The 10,039-nt window shown below is 39.4% G+C and overlaps 1 long non-coding RNA gene across 1 annotated transcript; it reads left to right on the forward strand.

The window, feature by feature from the left end:
• Nucleotides 1-4,075: 4,075 nt before the first annotated feature.
• LOC127880838 (uncharacterized) lies at nucleotides 4,076-8,297 on the forward strand. Its single transcript, XR_008049751.1, has 3 exons — nucleotides 4,076-4,503; nucleotides 6,236-6,342; nucleotides 6,533-8,297. It is a non-coding gene; the product is annotated as an uncharacterized LOC127880838 (long non-coding RNA).
• The last annotated feature ends 1,742 nt before the right edge of the window (nucleotides 8,298-10,039 follow it).

A 10,039-nucleotide genomic window follows, 5' to 3' on the forward strand; every position in this document is an offset into this window, starting at 1 on the left:
ATATCATCCCCATAATACTTGTTGCAGTTTCAATCGTTGACTCATATGTAGACTACAGTTCCTGCGGAGCAGGCCAGGTGGTTGGCAAACGAGTCGAAAACACAAGAGGCAACATGAAGACAACGGTTCCTGGCCTGTCTGGCTTACTTGGAAGGAGTGGTGTTGAGGGACATGCTGTTCGTGGATGGGCCTATGGAGGTCCCGACAGTTCCTCAACACCACACCAGCTGGAGACGGTGCGGAATGCACTAACGGCAATCAAGAACTTCCTGAAGTGGTGCGAAGGAATGGTTTAGCGGACGCCCGCACATTGAACATGTAAGCGTAAACTTAGGATTTGATTTATGTAAATTATTCATTCTTCTTGGACATACTTACTATAATGTTTTGGCGTTGGCGTCTTTCTGTCTGTTTTTCCGTCCATATTCCGTCCGTCCAGCACTTTGTGTCGAGAGCCATATCTTGAAAGTGCTTTGGCGATTTCATCTTGAAACTTCGGTATGAGTAAATATATGGGATATCAGGACAGATGCACGCCAAATGGCATTGTACACAGTCTGTTTTAATTTGGGGTTTTGGCCCTTTGTATCTTGAAAAAATGCTTTTTGAGTGTCAAATATAACACTTTGTGTCCAGAAGCATATTGGCGGGGGATATCAATTTAACAAATTTGCTTGTTAGCTTTATTTTTTTTTTCGGCCGATCTCCTTCTCACAGGCTTCCTGACTCAACCTGCCTGGATAAGAGCCGTCGCGAGGTTGTTCGGAGGGTAGAGGAGAGTGCGGCCATCCTGACGGACGCAAACCTGGAGCGCCACTTCACTGAGAGTGAGCATGTAGTGAAAACGATCAAGTGATCCAGGAGCCCCCAGCTGGCACACCTGAAAGATATTCGGGGAATAATCATTAAACTGATAGCGCTCTATAATGCCTCCTGAACTGGCAAGTATACAAACCTGAGGGTATGTAATATAAATAAGCCTAGTATTGATTCGAAAAGATAACCCTAAATTACTTTCAGACCAGAGTTGTTTTTCAGTAGCAATTGCATAGAATGAATGAAACTTGAAGTTAATAGGCATTAAAATTGGGTTTATTTAAGTATACAACAAAGCTGTTCGCCTGTTAATTGACCGACTTGTCTTATGTATAATATTTTTACCAGATTGTTACCTTGAAGACAGATAAACTATAATGCAAAAGTTCATTTTGACATTCCAAATGGGGAAAGGCCTTGAAGCCATTGTAAATTAAATGTTATGGCCCCTTAATTGATTGAAAATGTCAAATTTCTGTCTGCATATGTGTATGAATTTAGTGAAATTCAAATTAGATCAAATTTGTTATCATTTTTCAGTGGTTCTTGCATAAGAGTCATCAGGATGATTTAGTCATTTCAGAGATGTACCCTTTATAGCTCAACTTGAGTTATTGTTGCTGGTCTTTGTCTGTTTTGCGATGGTGTCTATAGTCAACATTTTACTTAAACAATATCTCCTACTAAACCTTTGGACAAAGCTTGATGAACTGGCAGGAATATTCCTGCATGAAGCTCCTTCAATGTTGCTCCAAGAATTGTTTTCCATGAAATCCTTGTTGCCCTGGCAACAAAAGGAAAAACTTAAAAAATCTACTCTGAAACTGCAAGGCCTTGGGCTGAGATATTTAGCATGAAACATTGTGTGGTGGACCTTTACCTGTGGGCAAGTCGATTTTTTGTCGAGCCCACTTATGGAGAGCTCGACAATATTTGTCACAGTTGGCGGTTTGGTGTTGTGGATCAGTCCGTCAGTATGAAAGTCGGGTTAGGCTTGTCTGGAGCGTAAGTCTGTTATTGATTGGAGGAATTTCAAATAACTTACAATAAATGTTCACAATCATGACACGGCGGTCACTGCTCAAGAAAACGTCAATATCTCAAAGGTCAAGGTCACACTTTGAGTTCAAATGTCAAAAATGGCCATAAATGACCTGTCTGGGCCATTATTATGTCATTCATTGTCAGAATTAAATTCAATTTAAAATCATGTGTCACCATAATTTGACGTGTTGCATGGGAAGGAATAATGTCGAAATCTCGAAGGTCAAGGTCACACTTTTAGTTCAAAAGTAAAAAATGGCCATAAATGAGCTTGTCCGGGCCATAACTGTGTCATTCATTGTAAGATTTTAAAATCATTAAGCACATTTGTTCACCATCACTCGACGGTGTGTCATAAGAAAGAATACGTCAAAATCTCCAAACTCAAGATTACACTTAAGAGTTCAAGGTTAATTGGTGGGACTTGTACCATGATTGTTCAAACTATGTTCCTGGGTCAAAATTGCCCCACTGGGGAGGGAAATGTAATTTCCTTATTAGTATATTAAAAAACCTCAAAAACAAAATTTTCTCATAAATCACAAGGCCTAGAGCAAAGATATTTGGCATGAAAGTTCATCTTGTGGACCTTCACCAAGATTGTTCAAGTATCATTGGATCATATTTGCCCCCCCTCGGATCAAATTTGTTGTCCTTCTATAATATATATATAATGAACACTTAAAAAAATATTCTCAAAAACTGCAGTGCGAACATACATATTTTGCATAAAACATCATCTGGTTAACTTCTATACAGATTTTTAAAATTATCAGCTGGGTGGTACCAATGATAAATTCATTGAATTTACCTGCTAAGATTCATTTGCTTTGGGAAATGCAATAACTTGCAATGTTTTTAAAGTGATTGAATGGTTCAACATTAACTTAAAATAAAAAGAAAAAAACTATTTCATACATCATATTATACTTATAAAAAGCCATAATTGTAATGCTTTCATGGAAAAAAATGAATGTTTGCTTAATTTTCAAAATATTAATAAATCTTTAATGTTGAGGATTCTTCATAAAGGTTTTACGTGTGCACACAGAATGTTATGGTAATCTCCAAAGCATTCCCATTACAAAATACATCCGATGTCTATGGATAAGTTATTTTTATGCCCCCTTCGAAGAAAAGGGTATATAGTTTTCGCACTGTCTGTCAGTCTGTCACACTTTTCGTGTCCGCTTTCTAATTCAAATAATTTTCATTCGATCTTTACCAAACTTGGTCAGAAGTTGTGTCTAGACAATATCTAGGTCAAGTTCGAATTTGGGTCATGCCGGGTCAAAAACTAGGTCACGGGGTCACTTAGTGCATTTCAAGGATTTAGCATGGTGTCTGCTCTCTAATTGAAGTAGTTTGCATCAACATTCATGCGCCTGTCAAGTATCGGGCATTCAGCGTGAGAGTCGCGCATTTACGCAGCAAAACACCCTCTCACACAGCCAAATCTTATGCTCTCCTTTTTTTATACGCCCGTTTTTAAAAACGGGACGTATTATAGTTTCAACCTTGGCGACGGCGTCCACAGCAGTGTCCGCTCTCTAATTTAAATAGTTTTTATCCGATCTTCACCAAACTTGGTCAGAAGTTGTGTCTAGACAATATCTATGTCAAGTTAAAATATGGGTCATGCCGGGTCAAAAACTAGGTCACGAGGTCACTTAGTGCATTTCAAGGATTTAGCATGGTGTCTGCTTTCTAATTGAAGTAGATTTCACCCGATTTTCACCAAATTTGGTCAGAAGTTGTGTCTAGATGATATGTAGGTCAAGTTGGAATATGGGTCATGCAGGGTCAAAACGAGGTCACAAGGTCACATATTGCATTTCAAGTATTTAGCATGGTGGTGTCCGCTCTCTTATTGAAGTAGTTTTCATATGATCTTCACCAAATTTAGTCAGATGTTATACTAAATGATATCTAGGTCAAGTTTAAATATGGGTCATGCCGGGTCAATAACTAGGTCTCGAGGTCACTTAGTGCATTTCAAGCATTGAGCATGGTGTCCAAACCTTCGAAAGGGCATATCTTGTGACAGTTTGGCACTCTTGTTTAAAACTGGACGATGCATGAAACTATTTCACTCATATTTTGTATGTAATTTAAATGCCAAAATTTAGAAAATGCATATGAATGTGAAACGAAACTGTAAGTAAGTAAATAGTGTTACAGTTACTGTACAAACAACCCATTTTTCAAAAGAAGCATTTTTTTGTAAACTGTACTGATGGTTTTGCTAGTTATGCCATAGGTTGTTGATAACTCGCGTTTGTTCAGCTAATTTCATTATTTCTTTTATAGCCATTAATGTGTTATCATGGTCATTGACGTGAACAAAAGCAAACTGTTATTTTTACAGCATCCAGTAAAAATACCCATATTGTAAATCACACGGGTACTACTGCTCTAATGTTTGATCAAGAATGCATCTAATGGATAATCAAACTAGTGGTTTCACTCAATTGATTTTTGCATATATAGGTAGGTGTACCTAGAGATTGAGCTGGAGACAGTGAAGGTGCTGACCTCTGTGTGGAACACTTAGAAGCTGGCAAGTTTTCATATTGAAGGGTATGGTTCCCAACCGCCCATCACACACAGAATGAAGCTTGTCGTCTTCCGCAGTAAAAACTGGTTAGTGCTCCACAATGCGATACCTGGTTCATATGTTTGTTGCTTGAGTATTAATTATTATTATCAAGATTATCTTGTTTTATATTTCTTGATTATTTGCTATTATATCCCCAGAAACATAGTATAGTGGGGTATATAGGAGTGACCTTGTCTGTCTGTCGATGGCTCTGTATTAAGTGTCCCCTCTCTAATTCAAGGTGTTTATTGGATCTTCACCAAACTTGGTCATAAGTTGTATGTAGATGATGTCTAGGTCAAGTTTGAATATAGGTCATGCCGGGTCAAAAACTAGGTCACGGGGTCACTTAGTGCGTTTAAAACATTCATCATGCTGTCCGCTCTGTAATTTAAGTAGTTTTCATCCAATCTTCACCAAACTTGGTTAGAATTTTATCTAGATGATCTCTAGGCCAAGTTTTAACATGGGCAATGCCGGGCTAAAAACTAGGTCACAGGGTCACTTTGTGCGTTTTTTAGCATTCAGTATGGTATCTGCTCTCTAATTCAAGTAGTTTTCATCCGATCTTCTCCAAACTTGGTCAGAAGTTTAATCTAGATGATCTCTAGGCCAACTTCAAACGTGGGCCATGCCGGGCCGAAAAATTAGGTCACATTGATTTTGACTTTAGGTCCTATAACACTGGCTTGCGACACCTGTCGACAGGCTTTCAACACAAATTTTTGGAATAAATAGTGACCTGAATATCTATCTAAGTTTGGTTGTGAGTTTATCTGGGCCATAACTATGTCATTCATTGTGAGATTAAACAAAAAAAATGCACATTTGTTTACCATCATTGAACGGTGTGTCATGCCAAAGAATTGTCGATATCTCTGAGGTCAAGGTCACAATTGCATAATAACTCTTAAAATCGCCAAACATGTAAATATGTTTTTCTTATCTTGTGAAGACAGCATGCAAAATATTCTGTGTCAATGCGGTATGTGGGGTTATTCCTGGTATATTGGAGTCTGTATGTTGGTTGGTCTGTTGTGGATTTGTCTATCCATTCAAACTTGTAAATATGTGATCAGCATGAAAAGAAGATTTTCAAACACAATTTTTATTTGCATTGATTTCACATCCAAGAGTAATGGTCTTGATTCCTTGATCCTCGCTCATTAACATTCACAGGGACAGCAGGGGTATTTTATTATTGTTGATGACCAAGTTTGTATTATATTTGTTTTGAAAGTGTGAACTTTTTAATGGATAAATAGATAGATTGAACAAAATTAATTTATTATGCCCTCCTTCGAAGAAGAGGGGGTTAATTGTTTTGCACATGTCGGTCAGACCGTCCATCAAATGGTTTCCGGATGATAACTCAAGAACGCATAGGTACATTAATCATGACTGGCAATGACCCCTTCAATTATCAGTTCACTAGGTCAAAGGTCAAGGTCACAGTGACTCGAAACGGTAAAATGGTTTGCGGATGATAACTCAAGAAAGTTTAAGCCTAGGATCATGAAACTTCATAGGTACATTGATCATGACTGGTAGAAGACCCCTTTTGATTTCCAGGTCTCTAGGTCAAAGGTCAAGGTCACAGTGACCTGAAGCAGTAAAATGGTTTCCGAATGATATATATATATATATAATTAGCTATTGATACTTAAGTGAGAGTGATTACATGAGTATTCACACAATGACTGCCACTACAACTGTACAAAAGAATGACACTCACAGTTCTCACCATAAACCCCAATACTCTTCTCTCCATAACAGGGTGCTGGAAGATGCTTACTGCTATATTGACTGCTTCCGAGCGCTTCCTGGACCTAAAAATTATCTCCCAGCAGCAACCTCCCCAAGGTGTGACGAGAGTCTTCAAGGTAATTGAAAGAGGGTGCAATGTGAAGTATAAATGCATAACGAGCCAAAATGGAAAGCTTAGGTTTGGAATAACTCGTCTCATGGTCAAAGTCACACTTAATACTCAATTTTCACATACCAGTATATATGCAAGAAAGCTCATTCAACAACTCGCTACAATCAGGTTATATGCTGAATTTATACTTTCAGGTCAAAGGTCCTAGGCCACTAAGAAATATTTCTTTTAAATCTCACTCAAATGGTGACCATATTGTTTCAATATGCAGAGTTTGGATTTGGCATCACTCAATAATAGCGTCATTAAACCGTTTCTGACGAACTTCCTACATACCCAAACGCTTGACACCGTATAGAAAACTAAGTTTTCGTAGCTGATGATACATCCACAAGAAAATTGAAATGCAAATGGTACTACACAGTCAAAAGTATACCAATGGAAAGATCTAGGATCCCAAAAGGTGCCTGGTGCTGCTAAAGAAGTGAAGCAGTGTGGAAATTCGGAACAGACGATGACATTTTCTGATTATGTGTTATATCAAGGGTATTTGTAAGTAAAATGTATTTAATTACAGGTGTAAGCACATGTGCTTCGTGAGTGTTGTTATCGAATACTTGACAAAATTAATTAAAGTTTGGAGGATATTCATCATTTCAATGTTGATGCCTTAAAGGGACAGGAGCGATGAACAAAAAAAAAAGGAGCTGGGTGAAGCTACCTCCTATTTTGCTCTACGTTTTCCCTAAGTATTCCAAGTTTGTTTGAGCCTATACATTGTGAAATGTGTTTTGTTATTATGAAACCGGTTAACGTCGAATAGACGCGATTTATATGGGTAATGATTTTAGATAGAAACGAATTGAGCAAATTACAAAATTACAAGGCCCGGTCAGACCGACTTACGAATATGCAACGTAGAAAAAACGCACAAAAATGCAGATTTTGATTATCCGGTGATGAAATTACCTGCTTTGTCGCTCAAGATTCTCGCAAACGGTGTGTGAAGCGTAGGAAACACACAATTACCGCACAAGTACCGGTGCTATAACGGGAAAAAACGAACGTTTAACGGAAATGTACCTGATAATTAACGGTCGGCTAACGGATATGACTGTGCGAGTAAAGGACTTCTACCGGATAAAACGGCAGTGAAATGCATTAGTACCGGACAAAACGTTCGCCCAACGTGAGAGAAACGGAAAAGTACCGAACACCAACGTACAACGTACAACGATGAAAAAGTAGGGCACATCCTCAGAATCATGTGGCAAAACTTCAGGTTCTGGCAGGTTAAGGTCTCCGTTCTCAGCTGCTGCCTTCAGGTCGGAATCGTTCCACAACTGTGCATCGGATGCAGCAACACGGCCTCCAATGTCAGCCCAGACGAACTTGTACTCAGAATCCTACAGGGCTAGCAGGACAACGGTTAAGTACTTCTTGTAATTAAAATACGTAGACCCGGATCTTGGTGGACATTTGCAAGCAATATGTTCGCCATCAATAGCACCAAGAGTATGGGGGATATTCCAGCTGTCCCTGAAGCCGTCCGCTATTCGCGTGCAATCGGCAGCTGTTGTTGGCAACGACATCACCTCGTCAGCATACTCATCTATGACTGCTCTACAGACCTGACGCGTAAAAGATAACAGTATAATAAGCTCGCGTGGATTATAAGTGTATGACACATGTAGTAGATAATCCATGACTTTTAGCGAGTGGATGATAAAGTAAAAATATACTACTTCATAAAATGTTCTTATAACTGTGTGCATTTCAAGATATGCGCACAAGACAGTACTAATTACAACATACAATTTAGAAGGTTAGTGTTGTAATGCGCGCACTCATCTATTTGCCTTTTATCCTATACCAATAACTTAACACAATGCAATTCATATAAACTGATGCTAGACGTAGACATTAAAATATATAAAAATATTAAAATGACTAACAGAAGCCTTTTTTAAATTTATTTTAACACTATAGTAAATTAAGCGGTACTTATTTTTAGCACGAGAAGAGAAATAGTGTTGTGGGGTACCCTCCAGCCGAATCGCATATCACGGTACTTTGAACCAGACACAAGATGCCGCAGCTCAATTGATAGCTTCATCCCTGGTTCAATTGGACGTCTGTAGTCGTTGCGCTGTTTCGTTATCCTTTGGCTCACTCGTGCGAGAATCTCATCAAACATCTCGGTTGGCACTCTCATGAAGTTGACAGATGCGAAATGGATCTCTTGAACAATGCTATACAAACTACCGGTACATGTACCGCTTGTAATTGGTATATCACGTGTGTTATGTATCTTGAACACGGGTATACAAACTACTGGTGCACGTGGCGCTTGTCATTAATATCACGCAGGCGACATGGATCTCTTGAGCATGCGTATGTCAACTTACGGTACACGTGACGCTTGCCATTAATATCACGCAGGCGACATGGATCTCTTGAGCATTCGTGTGTCAACTAACGGTACACGTGACGCTTGCCATAAACATCACTCAGGCGACATGGATCTCTTGATAATGCGTATGTCAACTACCCCTACACATGAAGATTGCCATTAATATCACGCAGGCGACATCGATCTCATTAACATGCGTATGTCAACTAACGGTACACGTGACGCTTTATATTAATATCACGTATGTGACATGGATGTCTTGAACAAGGGTACGCCAACTAAAGATATACGTGACGCTTGATATTACTATCACACAGGCGACATGGATCTCTTGAACAAGGTAACACCAACTACCGGTACACGTGACGCTTGATATATCGCGTATGTGATATGGATTTCTTGAACAAAGGTACGCCAACTAAAGGTACACGTGGCGCTTGACATTTCTATCACACAGGCGACACCGATCTCTTGAACAAGGCTATATATGTTCCGCTTGTAATTGATATAACACGTGTGTTATGTATCTTGAACACGGGTATACAAACTACTGGTACACGTGGCGCTTGTCATTAATATCACGCAGGCGACATGGATTTCTTGGGCATGCGTATGTCAACTAACGGTACACGTGACGCTTGCCATTAATATCACGCATGCGACATGGATCTCTTGAGCATGCGTATGTCAACTAACGGTACACGTGACGCTTGCCATGAACATCACGCAGGCGACATGGATCTCTTGTGCATGCGTATGTCAACTATCGGTACACTTGACGCTTGTCATGAACATCACGCAGGCGACATGGATCTCTTGAGCATGCGTATGTCAACTAACGGTACACGTGACGCTTGCCATGAACATCACTCAGGCGACATGGATCTCTTGGGCATGCGTATGTCAACCGCCGTTACAAGTGACGCTCGTCATTTATATCAAAGTACTAGTACATGTACCGCTTGTAATTGATATCACACGTGCGTTATGTATCTTGAACATAGGTATACAAACTACTGGTACACGTGGCGCTTGTTATGTCACGCATGCGACATGGATCTCTTGAATATGCGTATATAAACCACCGATACACGTGACGCTTGAATGATATCACGCATGCGACATTGTTCACTTGAACATGACTATGCCAACTAAGGTACAATTGTCTCTTGTAATAGATATTACTTGAACATGGGTATGCGAACTATCGATGTACGTGCCGCTTGTACTTGATATGGCACATGAATTTATGTAACATTTGTATGAAACTACCGGTAAATGTACCGCT

Source organism: Dreissena polymorpha, chromosome 5, assembly GCF_020536995.1.
Source record: "Dreissena polymorpha isolate Duluth1 chromosome 5, UMN_Dpol_1.0, whole genome shotgun sequence".
In the NCBI taxonomy this organism is placed as follows: Eukaryota; Metazoa; Mollusca; class Bivalvia; order Myida; family Dreissenidae; genus Dreissena; species Dreissena polymorpha.